At 38.8% G+C, this 12760-nt stretch overlaps 1 long non-coding RNA gene across 1 annotated transcript in view; it reads right to left on the reverse strand.

Annotated features, from left to right (window-relative positions):
- Nucleotides 1-12760, reverse strand: part of LOC139801884 (uncharacterized) — a 421250-nt gene that overhangs the window by 394689 nt on the left and 13801 nt on the right. Inside the window, exon 2 of the long non-coding RNA XR_011728379.1 lies at nucleotides 8223-8348. This is a non-coding gene — a long non-coding RNA (uncharacterized lncRNA). The remainder of the gene's footprint in view (nucleotides 1-8222; nucleotides 8349-12760) is intronic.

Raw genomic sequence — 12760 nt, forward strand, 5'->3', positions numbered from 1 at the left:
CCCCCTGCTTTACAATGAACCCCTTTATAACTTCCCATCAGCCCAACTTAGCTAAAGTCAAAATGAGACTCAGCTGACTCCAATGGAAACTCTGCTGGGCTCACCTGCAAAAATCATCTCTCAGCAGCCCGGGCTTTTTCTTTAACCCCAAGCACCCGGTGCAAGGCAGTTATACCAACATTTGTCTTGGGACAGAGGTTTATATGTGGCTGATCAAGTGGATAAGAGATGGGGACATTCCCACATAAATGCTTTTGAATTTCAGATTAAATTATGCTATTAAATTTTGGCTTATGTTTATATGGACTCACTTTGCCTCACATCTCTGGGAGAAAAATTGCTTCATGTTGTCTGTAGTTTAAATATAGAAGATGGTAGGAAGAATTTCTTGTATTTTGTACCGTAATATTTCAAAACTAAATTTTATAATGGAAGTGCAGCAAGTATCTTTAATATTAATAAATATCTTTATACAAGAAAATCTTTTAAATTTAAGTAAATAACAAATATCATTATTCCTCCAATGCCAGAGTTGCCGTAGTAACCATGAATCAGAAACATTAAGGAAACCAACCAAAGAGGCCTTAGAGTGGCATGAAACACTACTACATTTTTAATATTAGATAGAAAGTGTAAATAGAGGTTTATAAAGGTTTATTGAGTTCATGAGAGGTTTATCACTATTCTTATTTACTTCGTCACAGCATCATATGTATTCTGAATAACTGGGAAGCTCAATATACCCTGTCTTCTACATATTACCACATTTGGACCCAGTTCTTCAGAATTTTACTTGCAAGAGTGGTGAAAACAACTTAAATTCTGACCAGTGTTGAGATTTCACCAGTGTTCAGAGAAGCTATCAGTGCCCTCCTCCTTGCAGCCAGGTGCATGTTATCAGCAAAACAGGGGGGGGGTTGGACTCTTGTCAAGATCTATCACATCTGAAATGAACTAAATAGAAAGACATCCAGAGTCCTAAATGTTAGAATAGCAGAAAAAAATATGGGCTATTTTTTGAGGTCTACTTAAATGGTACAAAATAGTTAGTGAACAGTTCCCCAGAATTTCAGTTCTCCAGCCATAATGTAGCTAACTGTAACTCAACACATGCCCAAGATTTTTATTTGGTTTTAAATTTCTTTTTTTTCCTATGACCCCTGAAAGGATTATGCTGTTTTAATAGATGTCTTCATTACAAATAAACAAGCTCAAATGTTGTCATATTCCTAATTTTCACCAAATTCAAACCCAAAATTCTACCTCCTACATTATCCTGGACCATCTGAGCTGCTGTGTCCTTCAGTAACACATCCCATACTCAGCTGCAGCCCTAGCAATGACAAAAAAAATACCCTTGCTAATTCTAAGCTGACCCTATTTCAAAAATTTATCAGCAATTCCATCTCACAGCAGCTGAAACTCTTCAGTGACATCACATGTTAATTTCTGATAATCATTGCTAAAACTGCCTGATTATTCCTCCTCATTATTCATTATGACTGAAACCTCATTTATCAGCTCTTTTGACCTCTCTGGTTTTATTATTCTTTAAATCATTTACAGCATGTCCCTTGTCACAGTTGAAACTGTAATTAACCTTAGCAATATCAAATATTTTATCAAGTTCTTCACCAAAAACTTTGGTAAAGGTTAAGAGTAGTAGACAGAACTAAAAATAAAATATCCTCAGTGGTAGACCTTGTTCACCCAAAATCTCTTGTAGAAATAATGATTAAAAAATTAGGTTGTATAGGAATAATAAGGTAAGAATCATCATTCTTCCTCTAGAAAAATGTTGTCTTAGTTCCTATATAAGAAGACAGCATTTTTAATGATATCCAATTAAACTCAATAAACCAATTAGCATTAACTCTCAGGGTAATTACATCTCTGGGCTTGACAAAGATCATACTTCAACCAACATGCCAGCAGAGCTCAGACACTAAATAAATGTGTGGTTTACCTCAGAAGGTCATCTCCCTGATGTTATTATCTCTGACAAAAGAGAAGGCACTGCAAGAGCAGAGCAAGATGGCAAATGTGCACACTTGTCTGATCATACTTTTGCCCAATTTTCTTGATAGGCAAGAAACATCTCCTGGCAAAGCTTAGCAAAACTCTGCACCACTCCATCCCTTCTTAACAAAAATGGAGAAGAAAAGCAACCTAGCCATGCAGAAATTAAAATAGGAAGTGCCAAGATAATGCAATTTTACTTTGTATATGCTGGAAAGGCTGGCAGAGCAGAAACAGAAGCCATCCATGCGTGGTGTACCTGGGGAGATGCTGCAACTGTGAGACTCTTGTATCAGCTTTAGAAATAGTGAGTTATCCAGTCCTTGGGCTGCATTTCCCAGCAATTCTATTCTAGTACAAATATCTTACAGAAGAACAAAAGACCAGATCCAAACTGTGCAAAGTTTATAATACCATCTTAGAAGACACCAGCAAATGTTTGAAGATGAAATGAGTATTGATTTCATTGATTTCTAGTTAAAATTTCAAACACAAGCATTTCCTTCAGATTTTTTTTTTTTTTTTTTAGGTTTTGCAGAATCACCCTTCTACTAATCCAAAAATGGAAATTTTTTTTAGGCAAAAAAAACCAAAACAAACCATACCTTATTTTGATCCTTTTTTTCAGATGGATGGAAACCCCACAGGAATTATTTACTGCACAACATTACAACTCTTCCTGATGATGTTAACAGATGTCTCAAAATGCAGTGCTGAAAAATATGGTAGACAGTAATTACTACAATTATTTGCTTCTAAATCTATCACCATTTTAGTTACATTTTCTTAACTAGTCCACTTTTCCTTAATAACTTCAGTTGTTCACATCAATACACCTTAGGGAAAGCATTTGAGAACAGCTAATACTAATTTGGCTGTACCATGTTAAACACTGTGCCAGATTTGACATTTGAAAAAAAAACAAAACAAAACAAAACAAAAAAAAAGCCAAAACCTTTCCCAGCACAACTTGTTCTTAACTACAGGACTTGATTAAAGGTTTTAAAAGTTATGGTTGAACTTCAATGGCTCCTTCCCTTCTTACTAGGGAAACTAGAGAAGAAGTGGTGCTCATCCTTGTGAGCCCCTGAAATGACCAGGGCTATGTCCTGCTCTGACACGTGGAAAGCACCAACATCACCTTTTCCTGACTGCAGTGAGAGCCTCACCAGGGCACAGCCTTTCGAGGAGGAAAGGAGGATACCTGCACCCAAACTCTTTCCCCTATAGCTCCTGCTGTTATTCTTAATGGCACAAGTGAAGCCAAGAAAACACAGGCCACCTTTGTAGGTGGGTGGGACAATTTTCAGGACTCCCTCAGTAGGTTCAGTGTTTGTGTTCAGCAGATGGGAGCCATATCTGGCTAACTGGAACTCCAGCAATCTTCTTTTTCAGTTTCACAGTACATACCTGATATGTTGTTCCATGAATGTTGGGTGTGTAATCTTAATAACACACCAATTTAATCAGGTCTGCCACAGTACCTTAACTATCATTTAATTGGCTGTGGTTTGTATCTTGCACATCTAATATTTATGTGATTTATCCGCATAACCAAAACCAGACAAATATTAACAAATGCTATACTATGAATTCAAAATATGATTGCTTTATTTCTCTGGATTTTTTTATTGTACTAAATAAAGCTCACAAGCTGAATCTGTAGAGGAAGAATAAACGTTCCTAATTATACCTTCCCAGTCTCTTACGAGGAAATTGAAGCATCATTGCTGATGCAGCTAAAAAGATCTCATTATGTCCCACTCACCCGTAGCACCAGGTCTTTTTCTAGTAGCAGGTGATCTTTGATCCCCCCCTCTTTCCTCCAGGTTAACTGCATCCAGCATTTGTCCAAAAGGCTGCAACACATCCCGTGACATTTCATAAGCTTTATAATTCCATTTTTCCCTTTACTTGTTACCTCTGGTAGTTTTAAATCAGTTTATCTCTCCCACAGAGCAGGGGTCCTGACCTGACATGGACCTTTGACCGTCACAGTGCTAACACAAGAGCTCACTTATCAGATCCAAGTGCCTTGGAAACCCGAAGACAGATGGCACTTACTGAGAATGGGAGGTTAGTAAAATTAATTATGTTGTACTGAAATGCACAAGGTAAATATTTTGATATGTTAGAAGGGCATATATACCCATAAACCTCATCCATATGGACATGGCACTTGAGCGGGGGCTGAGACAGAAAGGGAGAAACAATACTGAGTGCCAAAAAGTGGTTGCTTCCTCTTCAAAAAGGGTTGGGTTTTTTTCCTCCCACATTTCTATTTTCTATAATTGAGTTCTAAAATAAAAAGGAGGTCACTCTGCTTGTACCTTGGGCTTCCTAGAAAATTATTGAAAGTTAGAGACATGTGGAAGATATCATGACCTCTTCTGCACACCCCAGGAAGGGGAAGCCAAGTGAAACTCTTAACTCTATTTGTCACATAAATTATGATAAACACTTGAATTAAAAAATATTTTTGGGATAGTATTTCTAAAATGAATTTTTTTTTTATTAAATGGTACACGAAGGTAGATGTTATTTTAGCTAGCATACCAATTTGCTCATTGTCAAGAAAATGAGTTAGGAAACAGTTTCATCCTTTGCATAGAAAGAAGAAAAACAAACAAACAAACAAAAAAAAGTGACCCTCATGAATTTAGAATTTGTTTAAGGTTTTATAAAAGCAAGGAATAGGTAGCATGAATTATGTTTTCCTCATAAATACACTCAGTTTTCATCACTGGAGGAAAAAGACCTGGAATATCTGTGGAACAATCCCTATTCTGTTTTATTTATAGTTCTGTGCAAATTCAAGTTTGTCATGTGTGCTGAAACATTTTCTAGGTATCTGAAGAAAATTCCTGGATAATTATGTCAACTGCAGAAATTTCAGATGGGGAATTCACCACCTCCAAAATTAGATTGCTCTCAGGAAGTATCTGAAATAACAAAAGATTATTCATCTGCAGCTTGGAAAATTTCAAACTGCAAATCTTACTCCCTGTATTAGTTTGATTTGAAATTTCATGTGCCTGCCTTCCTCCACCTCTCTAGATCTGCACTGGGCTGATACAAGGAAACACTTTTTTGGCTTTGGAGCTGGGGAAGTGCAGCTGAGGTCAGACCCTACACAGCCCCATCCCAGCAGGGATGCACTGAAAACTGAAATAGCTGAAATTCAACAGGGAAAATGGACCTCAGATACAAGGGTCACGTTTCTGTGGATCTTCCTGGGTCTTCCTCACACACAAATATGTGAGAAGTGACACAGTTACCTGGATATAAAGCAACCTGCTTCCAAGTAGTTACAAAATATCTGTAGCTGATGTTTCCAAACAAGCTTTGTAATTGTGAGCCAAGGCCAGCAAATCTCACCCAGTAATCCATCCAAGCAATTTGCATACACATATCACAGTGCACTGTGATTTAACAACACTCAAGAATGAATAGATCACTGTATTCCTTGTTAATCATTTCTGCTGTTTAATTATCCTTATAATATCCTGCTGCAAAGTGGCACCTCAACTGGATTTGAATTCCACAGGCTTCAAGAAGAAAAATTAAACTAAACTTGCAATGTTTAGGAGGAAGGAGGTGGAGGAATACTTCGTGGAGACAGGGCAGATCCAAAACACTTCTCAAAAAAATAAATGAAAGCTTGGCATAGCAGTTCTGCCCATAGGAACTGGAGCAGGTGACCACTTGAGGAGTCTTTCCAACACAAATTTATGCCATTCTTCATGTTGGATCTTGAGGTTATTTTCCAGCTACTGCACCATGGCTTGGGTTTGTTTTCTGGATTTGTGAGCACTGCAGTGTCAGATGTCTGTGTCTAATAAATACCCATCATATATGTTAAAATTTTCAGCCATGATACAGTTTCAGCATGCCTTACCTTAGGCCAGTCCCACCAAAATGCAATCTTCACTTTCATGAATACTCCTAGTAATGTAAGTGGGGAAAAAGTTTATGAGTAGCAATATGCAGACAGGTTCCTTATTCTTAAATCTTGATTATTGTAGTGAAAATTATCATGGCACATAATAAAAGTGCTACTATTAATATGTAATGTAGCAAATTAATATTACTTGTGCAGTTGTTAAGATCCCAAAGGTTTCAATAGTTTTAACAGTGGATTATTTTTTCCACCAAAAGGGTACAATTCAACATAATCACTTGCCATTTACAAGGAAGCTGTGCAGATACTTAGTGAGACTGTTCCATTGTCCTAAACACAGAGAGACAGAGAGAAAAAACCCTGATGTTAATAGGTAACTCCCTCTGGCTTTATTAAATATAATAGCAGCTTTGCTATAGGCTTCATTAAAATGAAATATTTTTAAAAATCAAGATTTCAGTCTAGTCCTTACATGTCCATTTTGCTTTTCCTTCTTGCTACTGTAATTAAGCATGCCCTAGCTTGCTCAATGCAGTTCATGTTATTTTGCAAAGAAATCTTTCATTGGCACTATTCTACAGAAATGGGGTAATTGCAATTTACAATATAAATTATGGGAGCATAAATAAGAGTGTCCCCATCCCCTTCCCCCTCCTTGCTCCATCTTCTAGTTTGAGTTTGATGCTCTGATCGGAGGGGGATTGCCAGTAGTGTTGGACAATTTACAAGCTGTCCCCAGAATCCTGAATGATGTTTCTTACTGTGTCTGTGCCCCACAGGATCTGCCAAGCAGGCATCACACTAATCCAGTATTGAACTATTCAAGCATGTGGGAGTTTGAGCTGTCAAGAACTGTAAGAATCATACGCAAGAAACTCAGCTTTTCTCTCTTTTTCTTGCCCATTTCATATATGTAACTACATTTATCAATATGTTATGTGTTCATCTCACCACTGGTCTATTTTGATTTCTTGCTGTGAAGAATCTGCTATAATAAATCTAAACCAATCTGAACAATTCAAGAAGTCTCATATGTTCACTTCAGAAAGAGCTTCTGTGAAGAAAAGGCATTTAAAATTCCTGCAAAATATGAATGCAGGGGAAGGTACCTGAAATGGGACACAAGTGGTCAGACTGTCACTGAATCCTGAGCAGTTCTTCAGAATTTCTATCTGAGCCTCCTCTACCACCTACAGACATGCTCAATATGGCCTCAGAAATCTGTGGACAGTTTGATAATCAAGAGTTTTGGCAAATCACTGACAATCCACCCCAAGCTTGAAGACTGAGGGGAAGGAATGGGCTCATCCAGTGCAGTGACATTGCTTGGCTGCTTGGTGCTCCTGCTCAGACTTGCTCTGTTAATGAACAGTTTGAAAATGAGACAGCACAATTATTGTATGGAACTCTGAGCAGCTCTTCAGAAATGTCTTGACACAGATTTACTCCTAGGTTACACTGGATAAGTGACCCCGTAATTCTGAGAAAAGTCTTCAAGGAGGAAGAAAAAAAATGCCCTAAATTTTTGGTTGAGCTCAATATGGAGATCAGCTGTTGCATACAACATGAAAAAGGTTAAGAAAAGCACATCAAGAAGACAAACATTCCTCAGAGTTTTTACACGACCCCAGGAATGGCAAATATCCCAGCCTGAGGTCTCTGTAGCAAAGTGGGCAATATCTGTTTCAAGAAACCATTTTCATCATTTATTATGTCATAAGCAAAAGAATAAAATAAACTGTTTATTATTGTGTATAAAATGCTTTTGACCAGCCAACTGAAAAACTAATTTCATTTTCTCATTACACTGCCTCAGGCATCCTTTAATGTCAGTTTTTATTACAGACAAGGAAGAGAAATTAAAATGATCAGTTACAGCGGAAGAAAAAAAACATTTGTTTCAAAATTTTTTAAAAAGTAAGACTAATAAGCACTGAACCTGCTAATTATTCTTGCCAATTACCATTAATTTTGCAAGAAATGGAAGAGAGGTCCTAGGGATCTGTATTTTAATGTCCCAGAAGGAACTCTCCTGTGTGAAAGTATTGAGGTTTCTAAGAAAACCTGAAACCATAAAAGCAGGAGTCTCTGCAGAGACTGCTGTGTCTCAGTGCACTGGAATAGGGAAGTTAGTTATATAGATGCTCCCTAAAGGAGGATTAGAGGCCTTTTTCTTGCTTCTGGGTGGAATTTATTGGTCTCCTTTGGGTATGATTAAAGCAGCTTCACCAGCCCAGTCATATGCCTTAACACCTTTTAAACTTCCAAAGTGCATCAGATTGCAACAGTTTTATGGACTTACCAAACATGACAGAAAAATGCCCACAAGGCAGGTCCCTCAGAGCCTCCTCTCCCACCATGGGTCATTTCAGCCCTTTTCTTCCACAAAGGAGGAATCCCAGACTGAAAGTAGGCCTTGTGGTGATCCCTGAAAGAGACATGGGAAAGAAATTTAAAATAAATCTGCATTTACCTGTGGCCCAGTAACTCACTTTGTACTGTGGCTTTTCACCAGGTGTGAAGAACTTTTCATAGAATCATAGAAAGTTAGGGGCTGGAAAGGACCAACCCCCCCCTTCCAAAGCAGGGTCACCTATAGGAGGTGACACAGGGACACATCCAGGTGGGCTATGAACATCTCCAGGGAAGGAGATGCCACAACCTCCCTGGGCAGCCTGTGCCAGTGCCGTCACCCTCACAGTGGAAAAATTCTTCCTAATATTTATATGGAACCACCTATGGTCCAGTTTATAACCATGGCCCCTAGTCTCATTCTTAGTCACACCTGAGAAAAGTTTGACCCCATCCTCCTGGCATTCACCTCTTACATATTTATAAACATTAATGGCATCACCCCTCAAACTCCTCATCTCCAGGCTGTGGAGCCCGAGCTCCCTCAGCCTTTCCTCACAGGGGATATGTTCCACTCCCTTCATCATCTTGGTTGCTCTGCTCTGGATCCTCCCTCAGTATTCACAGAGGCAAAGAAGGTGTTTAGCAGTTCCACCTTCTTTTTATTCTCTGTCACCAGAGCACCCACCTCACTCAGCACTGGGCCTACATTGCCTCTAGTGTTAGTTTCATCTGCTATGTACTTGAAGAGAAGCCCTTCCTGCTGTCCTTTACCTCTCTCACAAGGTTTAGTTCCAAGGAGGCTGTAGCTTTCCTAGTTGCTTCTCTGCATTCTGGAACAGTCTTATATTCTTCCCACATGGGTAGCCCATCCTTCCACAATCTATAGATTCTCTTCTTCCTTTTGAGTTTACCCAGCAGTGCCCTGTTCAGCCATACTGGTCTCCTAGTGCCCTTTCTTCATTTCCTTCCCATTGGGATCCATTAGTCCTGAGCTCTGAAGAAGTGATCCTTGAATATTAACCAGCCATTCCGGGTACCCTCCAGTACCCTATCCCATAGGATTTTCCCCAACAATTGATTAAAGAGGGCAAAGTTGGCCTTTCTGAAGTTCAGAGTTCTGATTCTACCTGGAATCCTCTTCCTCACACATAAGATCCTGAACTCCACCATCTCATGGTCACTGCACCCAAATTGCCCTCAACCTTCGGTGCCTCAGCCAGGCCCTCCTTGCTGGTCAGGACACCAACCAGCAATGCTGCTCTCCTAGTTGGCTCCTCCATCAAATACCTCAAGAAATCATCACCAATGCACTGGAGGAACCTCCTGGACTGTTAATGGCTGCTGAGTAGGACTCCCAGCAAATATCTGGGTGGTTAAAATCCCCCATGAGAAGCAGGGCCTGTGATCCCCAGGCTGTGCCTGCAGAAGGCCTCATCGCCTTCCTCAGTCTGATCGGCTGAGATGTGACCAGGAGCCTGATAAGCAGCAGGACAGAAACATCAGTATTTACCATTTTGTGACTTTTTTTTTTTTCCCCTTGGAAGATTCAAAGAGTGCTACTGAACTCATCACCAAGCAGGGGCTGGTGGAGCCTGCAGGAAAACGTTTAATAAAGACTCTCCATGTGGTTCAGCTGCTGACAGACTGGCGGGAGTGAGGACCTTGAGGAATGGAAGGACGTCTCTGCACCTTGGTATCAAGAGGATAGAGGGAGCTTCTGCCATGAACTCCACCAAAGGACGTTCCAACACAACAGCAACAGGGTGAGACACTTCTTAAGAAAGAACAGTCACATCCTTCTGTGTAAAAAGCTCATAGACATTTCCTAATTCGAAAGTTACTCACAAATATAAGAATTCAGGCTGTTCATTTTCTAGGGGCAGCTTTAAGGGCTATCTTGTTTCTTCTCCTGGAATGAGGAGTTTCAAAGATGACAGAATGCTACCACTGTCATCCATGGAAAAGACTACAGGGAAGTATATGTATAAATAACTTGATAAATATATGGAGTTTTAATTCAGCTACATATTGAAAAAAATATCTTGAGATACTGGAGTTGGTGATGAATAGAGGAATGATGGCAGAAGTGTGCACTGTGAATACAATCAGCTCCATCATTTTCTGGAGTCAAACTAAAGGGAACTGATCCTTAACTATCCACAAAAAACAAATTAGATACCCCTTAAACTCTGCTAAAATGCTAATTCTTAGGGTTTGTCTACTTTCAAAGCATCCTCCAGGACACTCCTTCCTGAGACCCAGTTAAGATGAATTAGGATGGTCAGTTCAGGCCTCATTCCCAGCTGTTGCCTTTCAGTGGACTTGCTCTAATTTATTCAGTAATTAAGCCAGATGACACCAGGTCAGGATATAGTTTGCACATGCTAGTTTGCAATGATATAGGCAGTGCCAAACACAGGACAAAAAATTCTCATTTACATCTAGGCCCCAGATAGTTGTTTTTCTTTTGTTTCCTGAAAATTGTTTAAATATTTCAGGCAGATGTTTGAATGGACAGCAATAAAAGGTAACTGATTATCTGTCTCCTTTCTAAATGACATGTTGATTTAGCACATCAGTTATAGCATGACTAAACCTATCTTAATTATTCTTGCATTTACATCTACACATTATCTTTAGGTGTTTCTATGCCAGAGATTGTGGCAAGAACCCTTCACTCTAAAGTTCTTCTAGCTTCTATCAGGCAAAATTAATATTATTAAGATGTTGAATCCTAATGTAATTCATCCTAGAAACAGGCAGCAAACCATTAATGCATAAGGATGATGAGGAGAGCTTGCTCTTAATATGCTTGCAGGAACCTGCAACTACCTAACATTATGCAGTTCAGTTTCCTTAGATCTGTGAAGCAATCCAGTCTTTCAGAAGATAAAATTAATATAACAGTGGATTAAGGGCACAAGAGGTGCTAGAATTATATTTCCAGAATGGAGGAAAGACAGTTAAAACAGAATGTAATCACTATAGAGTAGTGAACACAGTATTTTGAAAATACCTTCTATTATTCTTGTGCATATTCTCAGGGGCATAAGGAGGCTTTATATCACAGATAATTAAATGCAGGCTCTTTACTATTATATCTGTTGTATTCCAGAGAGCAGTAGGTTATAGGGCAATAGACTGAAATTAGATTTTAGCAGAACATGTGTCCTGACCTTTCTTTAAAGCAGATCTATTTACTTTATAATGCAGTTCATCTTGTAGGAGCTGATGTACTCATAGCCAGTGTAAAGGTTAAGACGTATGTGACTCCTTAACCTTCTTGCTTCTAACTAACACCATTCTTTTTGTTTAGATTGTGCAAAGAGATACTTTTAATAGCCAGTGTTGAAAATAATCTTTTTTGTGGCAATGTTAATTTCAGCTATCCTAACATTTATACATGCAGTGGAGCAAATGCATTTCTAAATTGCAAATCTAATGGACCTGATCTTCTCAGAGTAAATCAGAGGAGCTCCACTGAATCAAATACTGAAGCCAACAAAATTTCACTGATTTATATCTAGGAACCTAACTTGGAGCTTAAATGGATTAAAGTCAGATTTACATGATTGTAAGTGATAAGATCTTGGCCTCGTGTATTTTGATACATTATGGACCAGATTGTGAAACCCTTATGTCAGTGGCACAACTTGCATGAATAAGTGCTCACTGATGTGACTGGGGGCTGCACAATCTGGCTCTGTATTACACAGATGTAAACAAGTAACCAAGAGAATGTTATTAAGTGGCTTTGATGATCTCATAAATAAACACGTCATGACACTTAAGTAGCTTTAATAGTACCAGAGCCACAAGAAATATGGACAGGCCTATCTTACAGATGCCCTGTGTTGTGGTCTTTAAACATAATGGATGAGAGTTGATTCAACTATATCACACCGTGATTCCAGATACCATTTGATTTGCAGAGAAAGAGAGAGTAAAATAGGACAGTGCTGCACTATGCAAATAGGAGGTCTGTCACATTCCTCACTACTCTTTCAGTTGCTGTCCATTGATCACTCAATTTTTTTTTCCTTTGGCTTGTGATCTGGATTTTTTTTTCCCTCTCGTTCTTATTTTCTCCTCTTTCATGTAATTTATTTTCCTAGCAAGACTAGAATTTGAGCACTGCCATTTTTTGCAGTAGGTAGATTTATCCATTAAAACTGCTTGCCACTGGACACTGCAGCATATAATAGACATGATACACCTGTGTATTTGTGTGCACATACACATTTCACAGACATTAGTACATATATACAAGAAACAGATTAATAAATTTAAATTGGTGACTGTATCCAAAGTCTTAAAGTCATTACTACACAGTGGATCTCTCAAAGCACATGCCAACCCTGGATCTGCTCTATCTCTTACAAGAATAATCCTTCAAGAACAATGAGAGATTATTAAATTAGTTCATTGACCATGTCTTTAGCTCTTAATCACTAAACACAAGTTATCCCAGCCAACCCCACAGGT

This window comes from Heliangelus exortis, chromosome 13 (assembly GCF_036169615.1).
Source record: "Heliangelus exortis chromosome 13, bHelExo1.hap1, whole genome shotgun sequence".
NCBI classification, from domain to species: domain Eukaryota; kingdom Metazoa; phylum Chordata; class Aves; order Apodiformes; family Trochilidae; genus Heliangelus; species Heliangelus exortis.